The 20363-nt window shown below is 42.3% G+C and overlaps 2 protein-coding genes across 5 annotated transcripts in view; both read right to left on the minus strand.

Moving 5' to 3' along the window:
* POPDC1 (popeye domain cAMP effector 1) overlaps positions 1 to 10171 on the minus strand; it is a 333254-nt gene extending 323083 nt beyond the window's left edge. For all 3 annotated transcript variants that reach the window (XM_082249688.1, XM_082249691.1, XM_082249690.1), the window contains exon 1: positions 10055 to 10171. The gene's annotated coding sequence lies outside the window, so the exon portion shown is untranslated. The remainder of the gene's footprint in view (positions 1 to 10054) is intronic.
* Positions 1 to 10197, minus strand: part of POPDC3 (popeye domain cAMP effector 3) — a 115829-nt gene extending 105632 nt beyond the window's left edge. Inside the window, exon 1 of one of the 2 annotated variants that reach the window (XM_082249692.1) lies at positions 10055 to 10197. The gene's annotated coding sequence lies outside the window, so the exon portion shown is untranslated. Of the gene's footprint in view, positions 1 to 9538; positions 9657 to 10054 lie in introns of those variants that run through there. The other variant, XM_082249693.1, reaches the window with a different exon arrangement.
* Between the last annotated feature and the right edge of the window lie 10166 nt (positions 10198 to 20363).

Below are 20363 nucleotides of genomic sequence, written 5' to 3' on the forward strand. Positions count from 1 at the left end.
ATGAGATAAGATGCTCTGTACAGGTTGGCTCCCCTCTTTTTAGCGGCTCTTCATGAGTGTCCATACTCACCTAGGTGCTAATGCTGCATCTGTCCCCTGCTGCCTCTAAGACCGAGAATCAAAATTTCTCTGTATTCAGTGTGCAGAGAGGAAGGAATGTCCATCATCGCTCTCTGCTCTGCCCCTCCAGCTGAAGCACCAAGCAGTGGAGGGGGCAGGAGCGGCGCGCTCGGGCTCTCTGCAGTGCACTGAGAGGTTGAGCCAGCTGCCGGACAAGCATCTGGGTGAATCTCAAAATTAAAGTTAGGAACCCTCCAAAGTCGGGAGTGGCTGAGTGACTTTAGCCTGCAGTCGGCTGAATACGGGTCACAGGAGTACAGAATGAAGTGCACTCCTGTGATCCATAGGAGAAGTATGGCCAAAAGAGCTTTGGCCCTACTTCTCCTTTAATTAAATACAGTAACTATAAATTAACTACATAACTACATAGATATTCCATTGATTTACGTGCAGGAAAACAAGAATGTGTATCCACTGAAGCATACAGAGCAAAAAGGCTATGCAAAGAATCCATAATCCAGAAGGCTGGATAGGTAAAAAGCATTAATATGAAACTGGAAACACATAACCTAATGCTCAGCCAGTCAACACTTAATGCAGAAATACACTGTATCTGAGTACCACAAACCTAAAAAACTATTTGATTCATTTTTAATATTCAAAGAAAACTCACCCTTCCACCCATGTATCCGTGATTTATTTTGCTGATAAATCACTTTGAAAAACAGCCCCCTAGCATTTCCGGCTGTGGCCATCTTGAGTAAGAACATATGATTCAAGTAGCATTTACTTCCTAGAATCTATCTGCCCTCAGCTCAGGCATGCAGACACAAGGGCGGGTTTACTTGACAAAGACCCTCCTACCCTGCTCCAGGTGAAAGAAAAAAAAATGCAGGTGAAAATTCCTGGGAAGTATAACATCATTTGGCCTAGGACAGAAACCAGGAAACAACTGAAGGAATGTTAAAAAAAGAAAAAAAAAGTTTGAAACAAGTAAATAGAATATAACTTCCTATCTATTTACTGATGATAGCAGCATAAGGATTTAAAATAGTTAAAGTATAACTAGTAGGGAAACTTTTTTTTTCAGTTTTGGATAGAGTGTAGAGAAATTAGAACACTTGTCAATTTTTTTGCTGTCTGTGTCCCCATGTACGGAGATTCACCTTCTCTATTTATCCTGTTTACCATTATCTTTTAAAGTAAAAGTAAAAGAAAATCCCAAATTTTGGGTTGTCCCCAGTAAAGTAATAGAGGCGAAATCTTCCAATGGGGACAGTTCTGGTGACCTGAGGGTCCCCAAGGAATTCTCTTAATTTGCAGGGATTTCCTCTCACTTCCTGCTTGGCTATGGTACAGGATGTGAAGGGAAATCCCCCCAATGGGACAGAGATGGTGAAAAAAATTCTTACAGGGGTTATAACACTCTCTTACTTTAGCCAAAATTAAAAATTCCCTATAGTTTACTGTAATGTTGATTTAGAGCGTTTAGTTCTACTTTAACACTTGACACACAAAAATCAGAAAACTGATACCCAATAAACATGTGATGTAAATGGAAATGTTACAAAATTATTAGCTTGTGAGTATTGTGACAAAAAAATACAGGACTAATAATTATTTTACAAGTACAAGTGCTGAGCATGTGCAGTACAAAGTACAATCCTGGCATCTGCAATGCACATGCAAAGGAATGATGTCATCACTAGCCAATCAACGGCTAAAGGAAGAAGACAGTGGACCCTGATGAAGCCCAGGAGAGGTTGGGAGCAGTGGGCATGGAGCAAAAAGGAAGAGTGTGGTCCTTGTATTGCTGGGGGATAGTACACTAGGAGGTAAGTCTGCCATAATGTGCATGTACATATACATATACATACACTATTTTACCAAAAGTATTGGTATGCCTGCCTTTACACACACACTTGAACTTTAATGGCATTCCAGTCTTAGTCTGTAGGGTTCAATATTAATTTGACCCACCCTTTGCAGCTATAACAGTTTCAACTCTTCTGGGAAGGCTGTCCACAGTTTGGGGTGGGATAGAATCTGACTGGCCTGCACAGAGTCCTGACCTTAACCCAATTGAACACCTTTGGGATGAATTAGAGCGAAGACTGCAAGCCTGGCCTTTTCGTCCAGCATCAGTGCCTGACCTCACAAATGTGCTTCTGCAAGAATAGTCAAATATTCCTATAGACATACTCCTAAATCTCATTCCCAAAAGAGTTGAAGCTGTTATAGCTGCAAAGGTTGGGCCAACTTAGTATTGAACCCTACGAACTAAGACTGGGATGCCATTCAAGTTCATGTGCGTGTAAAGGCAGGTGTCCAATACTTTTGATAATATAGTGTATATCCACCTAGATAATTTGCTTCTCTGCTAAAGTGCTTCTTAACCTCATAAATACTTATCAGAAGCCATGGGCGTCCGCAGAACTTTTTTCGGGGGGGGGGGGGGGCATCATTTTAAGGTCACCCATGCCCGCCCCTTTTTAACAATGTCATGAAGGGGAGGGGCTTAATCATTATACTTATTTTGTGTATTTATTTTTAAAAGGGCAAACGGCAGCATTTATTTTGAAAGCATTTGTTAACCTAAAAAAAACGATCATGTTCCCTTAAAGCATGTTATACAGCACAGTGCTTGTGCTGTGTAATTTGGCCCCTTCTATCACCTAAAATACCTGGCTGATCCTGCCTGGCTATGTCCTCCCCTCTGTAAACTGACCATGGTATACCATGGCTGCTGAGCCCTGACACTGTGGTCAGTTTATGTGCCTCCGTCATCTGCAGCCCTCCTGTCCTCCGCTGTCCTCTCTCCCCCCTCCCTCCCTGCCTGTCTGCTCCTGTGTCAGTGCCCCACCCCCTCCCCTCCTGTTGCTGTATTCGTTTCATTTAAAGTTTCATATCCTGTCTACAGTCTGTTTAATAATCCTGTGTGCCCCTGTGTATGTGTTTTATAAAAATTAGCCATTCTTTACAAGTTTTCAGAGCACCAATCGTCGCTCATGTGACCCGCTGCCTCTCTCCTCCTCTACCCCTCCCCTACTCCTCCCCTCCCGATTGATGATAGTGAGGAATCCTTGGCCCAACCCTCTGCAGGCAGCTGTCAGACAGGGAGAGGAGAGAGCCGACTGGTCACGTGAGCGGTGCTTGGTGCTCTGAAAACTGGTAAAGAATGCCTTATTTTTTAAAAACACAGACACAGACACAGGGGCACACAGGATTAATAAACAGACTAGACAAAATGGTATAAAGTGGCTTAACAACCATTTTAAAGGTGAAGTTGAGATTCCAGGGGGGGGGGGCATTTGCCCCCCCCCCCCGTGCCCCTAGCAGCAGACGTCCATGTCAGAAGCTGCAGTCAAATGGCCCCCATGGCACCTCCTCTATTGGAGGTGACCGGTGATTGCTTGTTGCTCTTCACCATTCTCCCAACATGTTTGTCAGGGTTACGCTCCTCTTTTGAAACAAACAGTCCAATCATTTTAGGCCCTGTTCACACTGAAATAAGAAGCAGGTGTTTGGGGCACATTTTTGCCGCTTCCCAAATGCCTAGCAAAGCAGCCTACAATGGATAATATGGACAGCAGACAGAGCTGTTCACATTTGAAAAACATGAGGCATTTGTGTCTCTTTGCGTCGCTGTGTGGCAAAAAAGAAGCTAAATGTCGAGTCTAAGGCCCTGTTCACACCTGAGCGTTTTTCAGCTCATAAAATGCTCATCTCTAAAGTCTCAAAACGCCCAACAAACAAAATCCAGTTCATTTCAATGGCCCCTGTTCACATATGAGCCTTTTGACTCCTGAAGCCTGAAGCTCAAAAAAGTACACAAGCTTCTTTTTGGTAGATTACAAGCATTTTTGTTGGTTGTCAATGCCTGCCTCCAAACATCTGCAAAAAAACGCCTGAAAACACTCCTAAAAAAAGCCTAAAAAACGCCCCAAAAGAAAAAAACGCCTGAATACGATACGCTCAGGTGTGAAAAGAGTCTAAAAGGAGTTAAAGTGTGTCAAGTCCTTCTATTCAAGTCTTTGGTAACACCTGTAGTGTTTACGGGGGTGTACAGTGCGTTTGACAAGAGTTTATCGAATATCAGTGATGTGGAAAAACCTCTCCCTCCTTAATAAACAATAATAAGTGGCAGATATCTGGGATGCATTTTTTTAACGCTATAGGCACGTTGGTTCTTGTTAGCGTCAGCGTTAGACTTTTTGGCAAGTGTGAACGTAGCCTAAAGCCCCGTACACACGCGTCGAAAATTGGCAGGGAATTTTCGTCCGACGACCGATCTGCCAATTTTCGGCTTGTTAGTATGATGCTTCCGACAACAAACTCCGACTTTTCGGCCGAAAAAAATCTGGTGTGCAGGCTATAAAATTTTTGTTGCCCGTCAACACAACAACCGATTTTGGTGCAGTCAGTACAGATTTCGACAGGGATAAATCTGATGAGCAAGTCTGGGCATGCTCAGTGAAGAAAGAACACAAAGAAAGTAAACCAACACATGACATCACTTCTGAAGTAGAATTTTGTTGGGCGAGAAAATTCCTGTGCAGTCTAGGCACATTCCAACCAACAAAACACCACTCTGGACAAAAGTCGGACGATCGGTCGGCCGATAATCGTTGCGTGTGTACGGGGCTTTAGTCTAAGGACCTTCTGTGGACCCAGGTGATGGAACACTCTAAGCACTCAATAAGCAATGCCCACATCACCATCAAGGTGAGGTGAGTACTACAAGAAGGAACCTCCCTTACCATAAAGTCAACTTAGGAAGAATCAGAAGCAGCCTGTGATGTGATCACTAATTCAGGCAAGTATTTTTGGTAAATTTGGAATTAGCTAGAGGCAGGAGGAGAAAGTCTATTTTTGCTTGAAAATGTGTCGAAGGAATCTTCAATATTCTATGATACTATAACAAAAAATGTTTTATAGGAATTGTGTGTATGTGTGCTTGTGTGTATACAGGGCTTCTAAAAGAGGGGTACAGCCAGTCCTCCAGTACTAAGCCCAAGCCTCATCGGTTCAGTAAGGAGGACTCTTTATTTACCTTTGTGTATTCTCGTGGGCCATGGTTCCCAGCAATTAAAGAAAAGTTTCCCATGCCACATCACTTCCATAAGGGAAACTGGGGGCAGAAAAGAGACTATTTAATCATTTTCGGCCACAGACAGAGTAATTCTGGTAGCCGCGGCTCCCGACAAATATATTGTGCAAAACCAAGAGGAAGAGGAACTGTGGGTAGGAGAATGAAACTTTGCTTACAGCAGTATTGGAATCTTGGATGCAGACAGCGGGTGCTGCCCTGGTAGGTATCATTAATAATCATAAAAATGTATAATGATAGTAAAAATTATTTATTAGAACAACAATAATATGTTATTAATAACAAATATTAATAAGTTACTCATAATTGCCCCCCCCAGGCAGCATTAATCTCTCATCACCCACCTGTAAAGTCAATTCTGATTAGCTGCTATGGACTACTGCACTTTAAACTTAAAGTATAACTAAAAGTAATAAATCTGTAGTAAGTAGTAGTTTTATTTTCTGTTCGTTTTGTAATGTGTTTATTGTACTTATGAGCCAAGGAATGCCCCAAGGGCTATGTTTTATACTTGACTCTAAAAACTTCCAATAAACTAAATAAAGTTATAAAAAACCAAAAAAAGTGTAACTAATGGCAAAACGTTTTTATTTTTTTTTTATTTAAATAGAGCAATGAGGGATTGGAACCACTGTCAGTTGTTTATTGTTGTCTCTGTCCCCTTTAGGAGATTCACTCTTTTTCAATTGTCCTAGCCACCATGTCACCAGGAATGAAAGTGAAAGTAAATCTTAAACTTTTGAGTTGCCACTAGAACAGGAAAAAAGGAGATAACTTCCAGTGGAGACACTTGTTCCCATGACAACTAAGAGAGAATTTCCCTCACACTGGAAAGATATCTTCTCACTTCTTGTTGAGTCTACATGACAGTAAGTAAAGGGAAATCTCCCTAATGAAACACAGATGGTAATACAATTGTTCTTTAGTGTATAGCCCCATGAACTGTTTAATAAAAAAAAAACTAAAAACCTTTTGATTACGCTCTAATGAAGACAGAAGTGAAAAAGCCTTGCAAAGTAGAAACAATGTAAGATCTTCACAATGTTTACTTTGCTCTAATCGTGTTGTTAAAACAATATGATAGCAATATACAAATACTTTAATAGTGAATCTAGCATAGGAAAAAAAAAATTTCAGTGGGAGGGAGCATAAAAAGACACACGGCCATTTATTGAAACTGGAAACGATTAAATTTAACCTTAAATAGCATAGAGGGTTCTTTACTGTCAGAGCGGTGAGGATGTGGAACTCTCTTACACAAGCAGTGGTATCAGCAGGGAGGGTTGATAGTTTCAAAACTTTTAGGCATCCTAACGATCGCAACATACAGGGATATGGGATTTAATATTGACATAAACCCACACCTTGAACTAGATGGACTGGTGTCTTTATTCAACCTTACCAACTACTGTATGTAACAATATACACAATAACCAGCTTACTATTCCTTCCCACTCAAATCTATTATAAAAAAAAACACTCCACAAGAAAAAAAAAAAAATTAACATAACTTGGTTGGCCAAGTCAACTTATAACTGACATAATCAACTCTCTATAAAGGAGGCTGCAATGGCTATTTGTAAATACGCACAATAATGCAATCTTTACCAAAACCAGAACTAATAATATCTGCCTTGAATTCAGTAAAGTATGCAAAATTGAATGATATGGGTCATCTGCCTAAAAAAAGCACTTGGGAGAAAAGAATACATTAACAATTCTACAAAGTCATACATACCCAACAATGGTATTCAAGTTCACAATCTTCAGCCTGTATCCTTTCCTTACAGAAGTCCAAATTTATATTTGTTGGGATCTTTGCTTTTGTGACTAGATAATACACTGGTATGTCTGCCTGGATGTTAGAGAAACATGGCTTGCTAGGGGTACCATGTGGATCGGAATTTTCTAATAGCAGATTACATAGTTTTAAAGTGCCTAGGAAGGACAATATATATATATATATATATATATATATATATATATATATATATATATATATATATATATATATATATATTTTTTTTAAATATTTAAAATGTAATATTTAATTCAAATAGTTTCTGGCTAAAATGGCCAGTTCAGGTATTAAGGAAAAAATGGCATCTACAAGACTAAAGTTCTGAAATGCTTTTGCCAGGGAATTTAAAATTTTTTGTACTGTATATTCTGCTTCAGGCCAGAGGAAATTTTTTCTCATGTGTGCTGGTTTTGGAACTTTACAGGAAAAAAGTAAAACCAAGACTGGCACAAGTTTAAATACTTTCAAAGGCTGAAGCAGCAGAATGTAAAGAGTAACATAGTACATAAATGTTCAAGCAAGCAAAGATTTAAGAACCACAACATGAGTGCAGTCTATGATTCCTCAGATATCTTATCGATATTTACAACAATCTTAGGTGAACAGACTTAAGGATGAAATTGGTTTTAATCACCAGTGTGATGTATCTTTTTCATCTTCTATCGCTATATATTGCATTTATCATCTTCTATCGCTTTAGATTGTCTTTATCATCTTCTATCGCTATAGATTGCCTTTATCATCACCAATCGCTTTTGATTGCATTTATCGTCTTCTATCGCTATAGATTGCCTTTATTGTCTTCTATTGCTATAGATTGTCTTTATCATCATCTATCGCTATAGATTGCATTTATCGTCTTCTATCGCTAAAGATTGCCTTTATCATCTTCTATCGCTATAGATTGCATTTATCATCTTCTATCGCTATAGATTGCCTTTATTGTCTTCAATCGCTTTAGATTGCATTTATCTTCTTCTATTGCTTAAGATTGTCTTTATCATCTTCTAATGCTATAGATTGCATTTATCGCCTTCTATCGCTATAGATTGCCTTTATCATCTTCTATCGCTATAGATTGCCTTTATCATCTTCTATCGCTATAGATTGCCTTTATCATCTTCTATCGCTATAGATTGCCTTTATCGTCTTCTATCTGCATTTATCGTCTTCTATCGCTATAGATTGCCTTTATCATCTTCTATCGCTATAGATTGCATTTATCGCCTTCTATCGCTATAGATTGCATTTATCGTCTTCTATCGCTATAGATTGCCTTTATCATCTTCTATCGCTATAGATTGCATTTATCGCCTTCTATCGCTATAGATTGCATTTATCGTCTTCTATCGCTATAGATTGCCTTTATCATCTTCTATCGCTATAGATTGCATTTATCGTCTTCTATCGCTATAGATTGCCTTTATCATCTTCTATCGCTTTAGATTGCATTTATCGCCTTCTATCGCTATAGATTGCATTTATCGTCTTCTATCGCTATAGATTGCCTTTATCATCTTCTATCGCTATAGATTGCATTTATCGCCTTCTATCGCTATAGATTGCATTTATCGTCTTCTATCGCTATAGATTGCATTTATCGCCTTCTATCGCTATAGATTGCATTTATCGCCTTCTATCGCTATAGATTGCATTTATCGTCTTCTATCGCTATATATTGCCTTTATCATCTTCTATCTGCATTTATCGCCTTCTATCGCTATAGATTGCATTTATCTTCTATCATTATATTTTGCATTTATCTGCTATCATAGATTGCATTTCTCTTCTTCTATCATTAAATATTATAGATTTAATTTATCTTCTTCTACCATTTCACGGTGTGTTTCACTGTCAAGTGCTACCATGCAGTGTTTCATCTTGCAAATGAATGAAGAACTATTATATATATTGCTTTGCAGGCTGTATATCAATTTACAAGGCGGATGAGGAAGAAGCAGGGTGTGATGACAGAACGCTGCCTCTCAAGCTATTCTAAATACAGCAACAGCATGCACACAGCATGGGACATTTGGAAATATTACTTTCAGTTATATCATTAGGTGCAGCAATCCAGTTAGTACATAAAGGTAAAATATAACAGCGTGGTTTCTGATCACTGGCACAAAATTACTCTTATGACATCCAATAAACTGTACAGCGTTCACAGTCAAGGCTGCCATTCCCCACCATCCACTGTTCTAAAATCAGATCAATTCTAACCACAACTATACAGTCAAGATCAAGTTCTTCATGATGGATTAAAGAGACAAGGCATTGTTAGTAGGCTATCAGCCTATGATTATGAATGATCGCCCAGGTATCATTGGGTATATGTGTGCATGGCATTACCCAGGAAAGTCCCACTTGTGTATTGCATGCACACAATGCAAAACACGTTTATTTATAGGCTGCTAGTGCTGCAGAGAAGGCTGCTGATCTAGGGTTATATGTCACTAGGGACTAGGGGATTTCCTGATATAGCAATCCCAGCATACACTCTAGGGATCCCTTGAAGAAATACCTGTCACTCCCTATACACAACAAGAGAGCTGATCTTCACTTACTTCTTCCTTGCTGCTTTCACGTATGTCAGATGAAATAGAATCATCTGATCATTTCTCACTCTCCTCTTACTGCTCTGACTGCTGGTCAGTGAATGGCAGCCCATTCGTCATCCCTCCACACATACATGAGCAACGTGTCTGCGATCTGATGACCATTACTGGTGATCTGACATTAGTTGGAGATCTGATGACCATTACTGGTGATCTGACATTAGTTGGAGATCTGATCACCATTACTGGTGATCTGACATTAGTTGGAGATCTGATGACCATTACTGGTGATCTGACACTCATTGCTGATCTGACAGATAGTGGCCATCTGGTCACACATACAGGCAATCTGACACTTAATAGCGATCTGACGACCATTAGTGACGATCTGACACTTAGTAGCGATGTGATGAGACCTAGGACAATGTGACACTTACTAGCGATGTGCCACTTGCTGCTGATCTGATGACTTTGATGGGAAGTTTAGCAGACCATGTGTGATCCCAGTGACCGCTGTCCTCTTACCTGTGTGTGTGCAGATCGTCCGTCCCGGGGAAAGTTTTCCGAGCTGATCGGTGATCGGGAGGTGGGTGGAGGATTAGAGGTGACTAAAATAGGCAGAAAGAAGAGAGAAGGCTGCAGCCGTGCACCCGCCGAGCACACTCCCCTTCCCAGCACAGCCTGCACGGCTCTGAGTGCTGGAGACACGCCGGGGGCGGAGCCACACTGACAGCTGGAGGCAGGAGGGGAGGGGCTGAGCATGTGGAAAGTACAGTATGGGATACCTGCTAGTGCTACTCTGCAATATTCTGCCAGCCAGGGAATACAGGCATTGCCATACCGACTGAGAAATGTTCTTTCCTTTAGTGTAATAACTCATCTGTTAAAGGAGTTATCCAAACACTCCAAGCTAAGGTCACTAAAACAGAAGTCTGACAACAGCAGCAGACAATTTTAAGTGTTTTTCCATTTTTTTTTTTTAGTGTAGATCTGTGTTGATCCCAACGTGGTTTAAAGCATTTCTCCAGGGAAAAACTAAAAGTCCTCCCTTAAAGTTCGACTCAAAGCGTTATTAACCACTTCTGGACCGGAAGGCTTTGCCCCATTAATGACCAGGCCATAATAAGTAACTGCGTTATCTTACGGACAATTGCGCGGTCGTGCAACGCTGTGCTCAAATAAAATTGATGTCCTTTTTTTTTACCACAAATAGAGCTTTCTTTTGCTGGTATTTGATCACCTGTGCGATTTTGATTTTTGCACTATAAACAATAAAGAGCGACAATTCTGAAAAAAAATATATATATTTTTTTCACTTTCTGCTATATAACATTTCCAATAAAAAAAAAATTAAAAATCAAAATTTTTCATAATTTTAGGCCAATTTGTATTCTGCTACATATTTTTGGTTGGTATTTTGATTGGTTTGTGCAAAAGTTATCGCGTCTACAAACTAGGGGAAAGATTTGTCATTTTAATTTATTTATTTATTTATTTTTAATAGTAATGGCGGCAATCAGCGGACAGATCGGACCCCCAACTGACATTTTTGACACTTTTGGGGGGGACCAGTGATATTACAACAGTAATCAGTGCAAAAAATATGCACTGTTACTGTAATAATGACATTGGCCGGGAAGGGGTTAACCCAGGGGTGATCAAAGGGTTAAATGTGAGCCTAGGGGGTGTTTTCTAACTGTAAGGTGGATGGGCTTGTGAAATCAACACAGAAACCTGTGTTCCTAAATAGGAGGAACACAGGAGCTCTGTGTTAAAACCAGAGAGAACAACGGGCTGCTGTGTTTACAGCAGCAGACCGCCGTTCTCTCTTCACAGGGAGCGATCGCGGGTGCCTTGAGGCAATGACAAAAAAAAAAATTGTGGGACCCAGACCCCTAATTACCGCTAAACGGGCCAGAAATCTCAAGGATAGCCTGGTACATTCTGAATTTGTGAAAACTAAAACACCACGTAGTTGGTTAACTTCTTTGCCTCCTGTTAGAGGGATGTTTTCATGCGGAAAATGTTCTGTGTGTAAACTTGTGATAAATTCCAAGACTTTCTTTAGTTGTGATAGGAGTCAAGAGTTTACCATAAACAGTTTCATAAATTGCCAAACAGAAAGGGTCATTTACGAACTTAGATGCCCATGTAATAAAATATACATTGGGAAAACCAAACGTCAATTAAAAATTAGGATTTTGGAACATCTGGCCGATATACGGAACAAAATTGACAATAAAACAATTCCTTTGCACTTTTTGGAGTGTCACGGTGCCAATCCTGATGGACTTTTATTCCGTGGTATCTACGCCCTTAAACTATCTGCTAGGCGTGGGGACTTTGACACTGTGCTACTCCAAAAGGAAAAATTATGGATATATAAAATGGGGTCCTTGGCCCCTGCAGGCCTAAACGTCGAGTTTAGTTTGAAACCCTTCTTGACTTCCTAATATACTCTTGACATTCCTCTATCTCCAGGATCGTGCTCTTTCTTGAGTCTTTTCTTGATCGCCACCTCTTTTTCCTTAATGCTCTATTTGTACACTAACTTACATGCTTTTTGGCTGTTCTGGCTTTCTATTTTCGAGTCTGTTATGATTGTCAAATGAGATACTTAACATAAAAATTCTTCAGTACACTAGGAGTTCCCCCCTCCTAAACACAGACTCTCGGTATCATCCACTTATATAATAAGATATTAGGGCCTTTCATCACCCATACCAGATATCACTGGTCATGCGGCCATCCGATATATTTTCTGGTGGCCTCGTGGCACTTTCTCTGTACGGGAAATCTGGCACCTACGGTGAGTTTAACGACTGCCATTTCCATTTTTGTTCTAGTCAATAACGCCATCTATATGTTTTTTGCTTACCTCCCAAGGGGATTAAAAATATAAATAAAACTATGTAATGAATGATTCAGCCCCCCAGAAATAGCTAGTCTCTTGACAGCTGCCTTATACATGACGGTTTCTAACTGATCTGATCTATGGGATATCTCTGTCTTAACCTCTTTTTCTTGACCATTTATAATCTATACTATTGGTTTGTATACCTCTGTACAGGGACATCTGCTGGTACCAGCAAGCCTGTGCGAAGGGCACACCAATCATAATTTTTGCGCAGGCGAGCACTATGTCGCTTAGCATTTGGTGCAGCACTGGTGATATCTTGGATTTTCTTGTTTTGCCTAATTTGTTCAGTTCATTCATTCATGCTAGTGTTAGCTCCCATGTTCTGGTCTGCTACATTATGCTAATTGTTGACCCTCATGTTTTTTCAATTAAATTGTTTCACCCCTGAGTTGAATCATGCTTTACTACACTGATTTACTATCGCCTACAAGAGTGAAATGCTGATTGATCTCGGGGGTGTAATATCCATAGATAAACGCCGGGAGGAGAGGGATGTTCACTTTTTAATTACTTAGGTGACACACTGACATTAAGTGGTCTAATCATGTCTGCATTCACCGTTGGTCTTCCCTTGATCAAAGGCACCTGTGTCTAATCTGCTGATAGACGACGGATTATCATAAAAGTGAACACCCATCCCCTCAGTAATCAGCTCTGATGAAACCGACGTCTGGTCGGTGAAACTAGTCAGCTCCAGCGTTACTTGGATTGCACCAACTAAACCCACCTCCTCGGGGCACTCTCGACCCCTCCATCACTGGCTCAACTTAGGCTCCCCCAGCGTACTGCTCGCCACACCGGATGTGATGTAGGGCCGACATCCACGGACCCATTCGTCGCTACTCAGAGCGAGGCTTGAGCCAAGTACAGAGGGGAAGACGCCGACGGAGGACTGTTGAAGCCGGTGGGGTCTTGCCACCGCATATGGAGGTATGAACTTTATTCCTACATAGCCCACATTTACAACGGTGCATACCGCCTCTCCTCAGCCCAGTACGGAGGACTTCATTACTGTTCATCCCCGCACACCACATGGTCTGTTAGTGCATCACCCAGGGGACAGGTGATATCTCATGCACCAGACCCGACGGCTGCCATTGGAGAGAAGTGCACTGTTTTTCTGGGCTGCCAGCATCTTCAGTGATATCACCATTCACTGCAATTCAACATCATCCCTGTTTAAATCCTTGCTTGTCTATCATGCCACAGTGATATAGTCCATGACCGGACAATCCTGCATTGTTGAATATTGATTTTGGACTTTTCCCAGAGGATTTCACTCTACTCCATTGGGTAGTTGACACAGCGCTACAGCCCCACCATTCCTATTTCCTAGGATTATCTTCCGCTGTGCAAACATCCCCATAATAGCCGAGTTTTTCTATGTTGTTTCATTCAACAGGTGATTTCACCACATGATGTGCATTATAATACTTCATCAATGTTTTTGGGTACAGTTGCTGCATATCCATTGTTTTTATGTGGTTTTAATTGATTTTATCATGTCCTGTTTTCACATATGTTATGTGTTCCTTCACCAGGCACAAGTGCCTAAATAAACATTGTTCTATTTTTCACCATTTCAAACACCTCGGTTATTATTATTTTCAATGTATCATTGGCACCTATTTTTGATCACCTCTTTCTGGTGAATTGGTTTTGAATCCTTATCTTTTGGATCCATCCAATCCACATTCCCAAGTTTGTTTCAGGCCTTGAGGCAATGACGGCTGCCAGCCCTGTGGATCTGTTTCCTCACTGGCGAGTTGGCACGCGCGCGCCCCTAGGATCGCTCCCATGAACTGCCGTACAGGTATGGCGATTCGTTGGAACCTGCCGACCTGCCACGGTATACTGCAGCGGCTGGTCAACAAGTGGTTAGAACCAAAATCAAAACTTTATTTTATTGCAGCTTACCAATTCCTAAATGTAGTGGCTGTATTTGTTTTTTTCTTTTAGGCTTTTTTTTTTTTTTTTACCTGGCCAGCAACATGCTTCCCGTCTTAAAGTGTTTCTTAACCCCCAACAGTAAAATCAGTGTGTATAGCATATGCAGTAAAGCATGCAGAACTAAAGCTGTGGAACCTAAGGGGTTAATCTTGTAATGGTGTGAAATAAAAAAAAAGCGGTTTGATCCTGTCTTACACTGTGCCCAAACCATCTCCTGATAGTACAGTGCCTTGAAGGCACTTTCATGGGCGTGCATAGGTAGGGGCAAGGGGGGACAACCTCCCCTTTTAAAGTGGCTGTTAAGCCACTTTATACCAAATAAGCCGTTCTTTACTAGTTTTTATAGCGTTGAGCGCCACTCATGTGACCCGTCGGCTGTCTCCTTTCCCCGTCTGACAGCTAACTGCCGTGGGCAGGGCTTATGATTCCTTGCTAAAGTCAGTCGGGAGGGGGGGAGAAGGGGAGGGGGAGAGGAAGAGAGAGGCAGTGGGTCACGTGAGCGGAGATTGGCGCTCTGAAAACTTTTTATAAAACACAGACACAGGGGCACACAGGATTATTAAACAGACTGTAGACAGGATATGAAACTTTAAATGAAACTACAGCAGCAGGAAGAGAGGGGGGGGGTGGGGTGGGCACTGACACAGGAGCAGATAGGCAGGGAGGGAGGGCGGAGAGAGGACAGAGGAGGACAGGAGAGCTGCGGAGGACGGAGGCACATAAACTGACCACAGTGTCAGGGTTCAGCAGCCATGGTATACCGTGGTCAGTTTACAGAGGGGAAGACATAGCCAGGCAGGATCAGCCAGGTATTTTAGGTGATAAAAGGGGCCAAATTAAACAGCACAAGCACTGTGCTGTATAACATGCTTTAAGGGAACAGGATCAATATATATATATATATATATATATTTTTTTTTTTTTTTAGGTTAACATATGCTTTAAAAATAAATGCTGCCATTTGCCCTTTAAAAATAAATACTCAAAATAAGTATAATGACTAAGCCCCTCCCTTTCATGACATTGTTGAAAAGGGGCGGAGCATGAGTGACCTTAAAATTATGCCCCCCCCAAAAAAAGTTTTGCAGGCGCCCATGGGCACTTTGCACATGCTCAATTTGACGTGTATTGCGATGGAGTTTTTTTGGGGGGAGGGTGCATGTGATCAGCGCAGGGCCAATCAGCACTGTCCAGACAGGGGGTCAGGGGTTCTGCAGTCTTATAGGACAGTCAAAGTAAGATGAAAACTCCTCCTACAAGCTTTTAACCAGGCACTGATAGAAGTTACAAGACTGCTATATACTGCTGATGAGAAAAGATATTTAGCAGTTTATATTTACTAAAATAATTGCATTTCCATGTTCTGTGTACTGCGGGAGACAAGATATAGTGAATGCAGGGTCCTGGGTTTAGTAACACTATAAGCCTGGTACACACTGGCCAAATATCGACCTGTTCAACAGTAACCAGCCAACATTCTGTAAGTGCACACAGCAGCCTGTCCAGCTTCTGTTGAACAAGCATGCTGGAAAAACAGCTGCCAGTCGACATCCGATCAACGCTCTTACCCAATTGCTGCAAGTGCTGACTGGCGTGCAGTGCCATCTTAAGAGCATTAAAGGGCCCGGGGCAATGTAGTGCACTGGGGCCCTGCCTACACAATCACCCACGAGAATAAAAATGCAAATTATTGATAAGGCGATATTTATTGGTACAGCAGTGCCGGGCTAATGACAGCTTCCAAGTTTGGCGGCTGGGTCCAGCGAACAAACACATGGATGGCAGTCAGACATAACTGTCCTGTGTGTGCCTGTTTCCATGGAGGCGGACAGGCATTCCTGCAGTTGTGGGCTCCCCCTCCACGGACCAAGTGGCCTGACAGCAGCGCAGGGCCAACAGGCGCTTGTTAAGTTTGGTGGCGGGATGCACACAGGAGTTGGGGCTAATGCTTGGCTGGGTCCAGTGAACACACACATGAACGGAAGTCAGACTTGACTGTCCTGTGTGTGCCTGTTTCCATGAAGGCAGACAGGCATTCCTGCAGTTGTGGGCTCCCCCTCCATGGACCAAGTGGCCTGACAGCAGCGCAGGGCCGACAGGCGCTTGCCACCTGTTAAGTTCGGCGGCAGGATGTACACGGAAATTGGGCCTAATGCTTTGCTGGGGCTGGGTCGCTGGGCAGGTAGGGCCCCCCAGGCAAGTGGGGCCCCCAGGCAACTGCCCAGCATGCCTATTAGGTAAGACGGCCCTGCCATTGTTTGTTTAGGCGGAGGGCGAGTGGGCAGTCCCCCTGTCAGAACACATCGCATAGTACAGCTAGCTCCTTCCAAGGTTATCAGTTTAATTTTATTCAGCCAATCGGGCTGAACGAAAAGAAAAAAAAAACCTCATAGTGTGTGGCTCCAATCCGGATGAAGTAGCAGCAGACATATTTGGACAGCAGCATTGTCAGTCCGGGAAGAGGGTAGCTTTAGATCAGGCATGTCCAGCCTGCGGCCCGGGGGCCGCATGCGGCCCAGAACCGCAGGCAATGCGGCCCACTGCCCCCTGACAATTTATTTTTTCTTTTGCTGGGGAGGAAGGAAGTTGAGTCAGGGGCACGGCCACAGCGGCTTCCAACTAACTGTAGGCAGAGTCTGCCTCAGAATGTATCATCCTCTAGTGTTAAATTAGTGCCGGGGGGGGGGGGGGCAGCGGCGTTTTATTACTTATATACCTTAACTATAGTATATATTTTATATGCGGCCCGAGAAAATTTCTCTACACTCAATGTGGCCCAGAGAAGCGAAAAGGTTGGACACCCATGCTTTAGATGAACTACATTTTGATGGTCTTACCTAGCAAATGAAAGCCGACCTCCAGCTAACACCTTATAAGCAATTACAACAACATTTCTTTCTTTTGGGATAAGGGCCGGTTCACACCATAAATTACACAGGAACTTACTGTGCTTTACTATGTGATTTACATGCATTAGGGTTTCAGCCCATTCGTTTGGATGGGCTGCAACCACACTGGCCTGCAGCAAAAGCAGTATATGCACTCATTTTGGAAATGCACTGCAACTGGATCGCACTGTACTTCTGTACTATGCGATCCAGTGCAGGCAAATGCACTGCATTTTTGACCTGCATTTGGGGTGTCGCTAACATTGCACTGATGCCCACTGCAGATCCCAACGCAAGGAAACACGTACAGAATGTGGGTTTCCCGCACAGGGTTCTGGTGTGAACTGGCCCTAAAGGTTTTGTATAAATAAATAAAAGCTGATCATTGTAAGCACCCGTCAGTGAAACTGGTAAACAGTTTGTCTTAACACTCTGTCACTTTGTTTGGACAAATTCATTTGAAGAAGTTAAAAAATAGCACATTTACTGGCCAAATCACCAGGTGAAAGTAAAGGGGAAAGGGCGAGAAAGAAAAAAAACAAATGCAGCCACTATATCTAGGAATTGTTAAGCTGCAATATAATACTATACATATTTGTTTTGAGGTTTAACATACCTCCCACCTTATTGAGATGAGAACGAGGGACATGTTTTAGCAAACATATGTATCCATAGGACACACACCCCTGCCACGGCACTTAAAGCAGAATGTAAAAAAAAAAAAAAAAAAAATGTTTAGTTAAACCTACAAGTGCATTTTTTTTTTACCATAACTATTCCTTTATACTGGCTTTTGAAATTTGCAAATGCAGCAATTTAGAAACTGGAAGAAAGGTTTAGCAATGGGATATGCTTTTTGAAGGATAAATAGTGCATTTTATATAAAACTATATAGATCAGACCAAAATGACGGACACATGATGTGGAAAGAGGGACTTTGTTCCAAATCAGGGACAGTACCTCCAAATCAGGAACATTTGGAAGCTATGGGGTTAATGCTGCTTTAACTACTCATTTTTGCCTAGTGGACAGCAAAAACACTTTGACTTACCTGACCCTTCACCCCCACCCAGCAGTTGGAGCACCCCTTTCTCTCTGACAGTGGACTGCCTCTTGACATCTTAATGTCTAGTGAAGGACCATGGTCCCTGCATTAGTCTTGATGGCGTCAGAGGACTTTAGACCACCGGAACATAGGGAAGAAGAGGCTGCCGGGACTGGTCTAGCGTTGCAGAGGGAGACTATTGGCCAGAGGATCAGGTAAGTAAAACTGCCCTTCCTGGTTCCCTGGGTATAAACAAGCAGTTAACATCTACAGTGGGGGAGCAGCCCCGCTAAAAAGAAGGACTTTTACTTTTTCTGGAGTTCGGCTTTAAAGAGACATTGTTACCTTGCCCGTTTAAGGAAGAGTAAAGCTTGCTATACCTTGCTTAAATTTTGGCAGATTTTTGCTGAATCTGTCAAAATTCGAGCAGTGGGTGGCCCTGACGACAGCACTCAGCTTGATAGAGATCTTACCGGCCACGTTATAGCCGAAAAAGATGCTACAGCACGGTCATCCAGTTGGGGCGCTTTGTGACAGCTGAGTCCTTTGGACACAGCTGATCACAGGGACAATCACAGTGGCCCATTACCACGTGATCAGCTGTATCAGTACATTGATGCAGCCCCATCAGTGCCCATCAGTAGCTTATCAGTGCCCATCAGTGCAACTCATCAGTGAACATCAATGCCGCTTCATCAGTGCAGCCTCATAAGTGCCCATCAGTGCAGCCTCATCAGCACACATCAGTGAAGAAGAAAAATGACTTATTTTCAAAATGTTATAACAATGTTTTTCATTGCTTGTTTGTCATTGTTTGTTGTGTGAAAAAAATTATAAAAACTTTATATGAGTAAAGTGTTGCATGACCAAGCAATTGTCATTCAAAGTGCGACAGCACTGAAAGCTGAAAATTGGCCAGGGCAGGAAGGGGGTGAAAGTGCCAGGTATTCAATTGGTTAATATCAAATGAGCTGGGCAGAAAATTCTTGGCCAAATAGTGACTGTATCCTATCATATGCAGTCACTGTTCAGGTATTCAGGCAGCTGTAGTTGTTCCTTAGGGGCAGGGCTTTTTGGAAGTTGGAACTTGGTGGAACTCAGTTCCACCATCTTTGGCTCAGGCCCTCTGCTCCCTGCTCACCACTATTACTCATAAACACAGAGATCTGGCTTCCTGTGTTTTCCAAGTGCAGTATGAGATCAAAGGAGGAGATTCCTGGGGTGCAGTGCAGATGCTGACACCCCCACTGGATGATCTCCCTGCAAGTGAGAGAGGTGAAGCTACCTACAGTGTGACGGGAGGTACTAGAGAAGAAGAGGGGTGAAAGTGAGCTGTGGACGGAGGATGCAGAGCTAGGCAGCTGTGGAAGAAGTATGAACTCTGCACTCTGTGTGTAGCCCACCCCGGAACTCTGTATGCAGTACACCCCTAAACTCTGCACTATGTACGTAGCACACTCCAAAACTATGCACGTTGCACACCCCTGAACTCTGCACTCTGTGTGTAACCCCACCGAACTCTGCACTCTGTGCATAATGTACTCCTGGTATTTAATGCCCCTTTAAGAGTCTCCCACTGTTGTGAAATTTTTACCAATTTGGGAAGGGGGTTTCGGGGGTCGTGGTTGAGTTCCTGCACCCATTTTCTGAGAAAAAAAAGCCCTACTTAGGGGTAATCCTAGGTTGCAGATTATTGGGTAGAGAGGGGATGAGTTGGGAAGAGATGGTACCTGGAAAAAGTCCTTGAGTACGATGGGCCTTGAACAGTGGTGGACAATGAGAGGAGCATCAGATTGTCTGTCCGACTGTATAGTGGATGTGGATTATTCAAGTGTAATTCATTGCTTAAAGTGGTTGTAAACCCTCAACTATACCCAGTGAAGGGACTAGCCTGAGGTGATACTCAGGGATTAAACAAATCCTCCTACATCAACAGTACCTGTTTATCTGCAGCTCTCTCTTTTTTTACAGCCATTCAAAGACCAAAATGTATACTGCTTGTCAGAGCTTTCAGGAAGCAGGTGGTTGGGA

The sequence above is a fragment of the Pelophylax lessonae genome (assembly GCF_965119305.1).
Source record: "Pelophylax lessonae genome assembly, chromosome: 3".
Classification (NCBI taxonomy): Eukaryota; Metazoa; Chordata; class Amphibia; order Anura; family Ranidae; genus Pelophylax; species Pelophylax lessonae.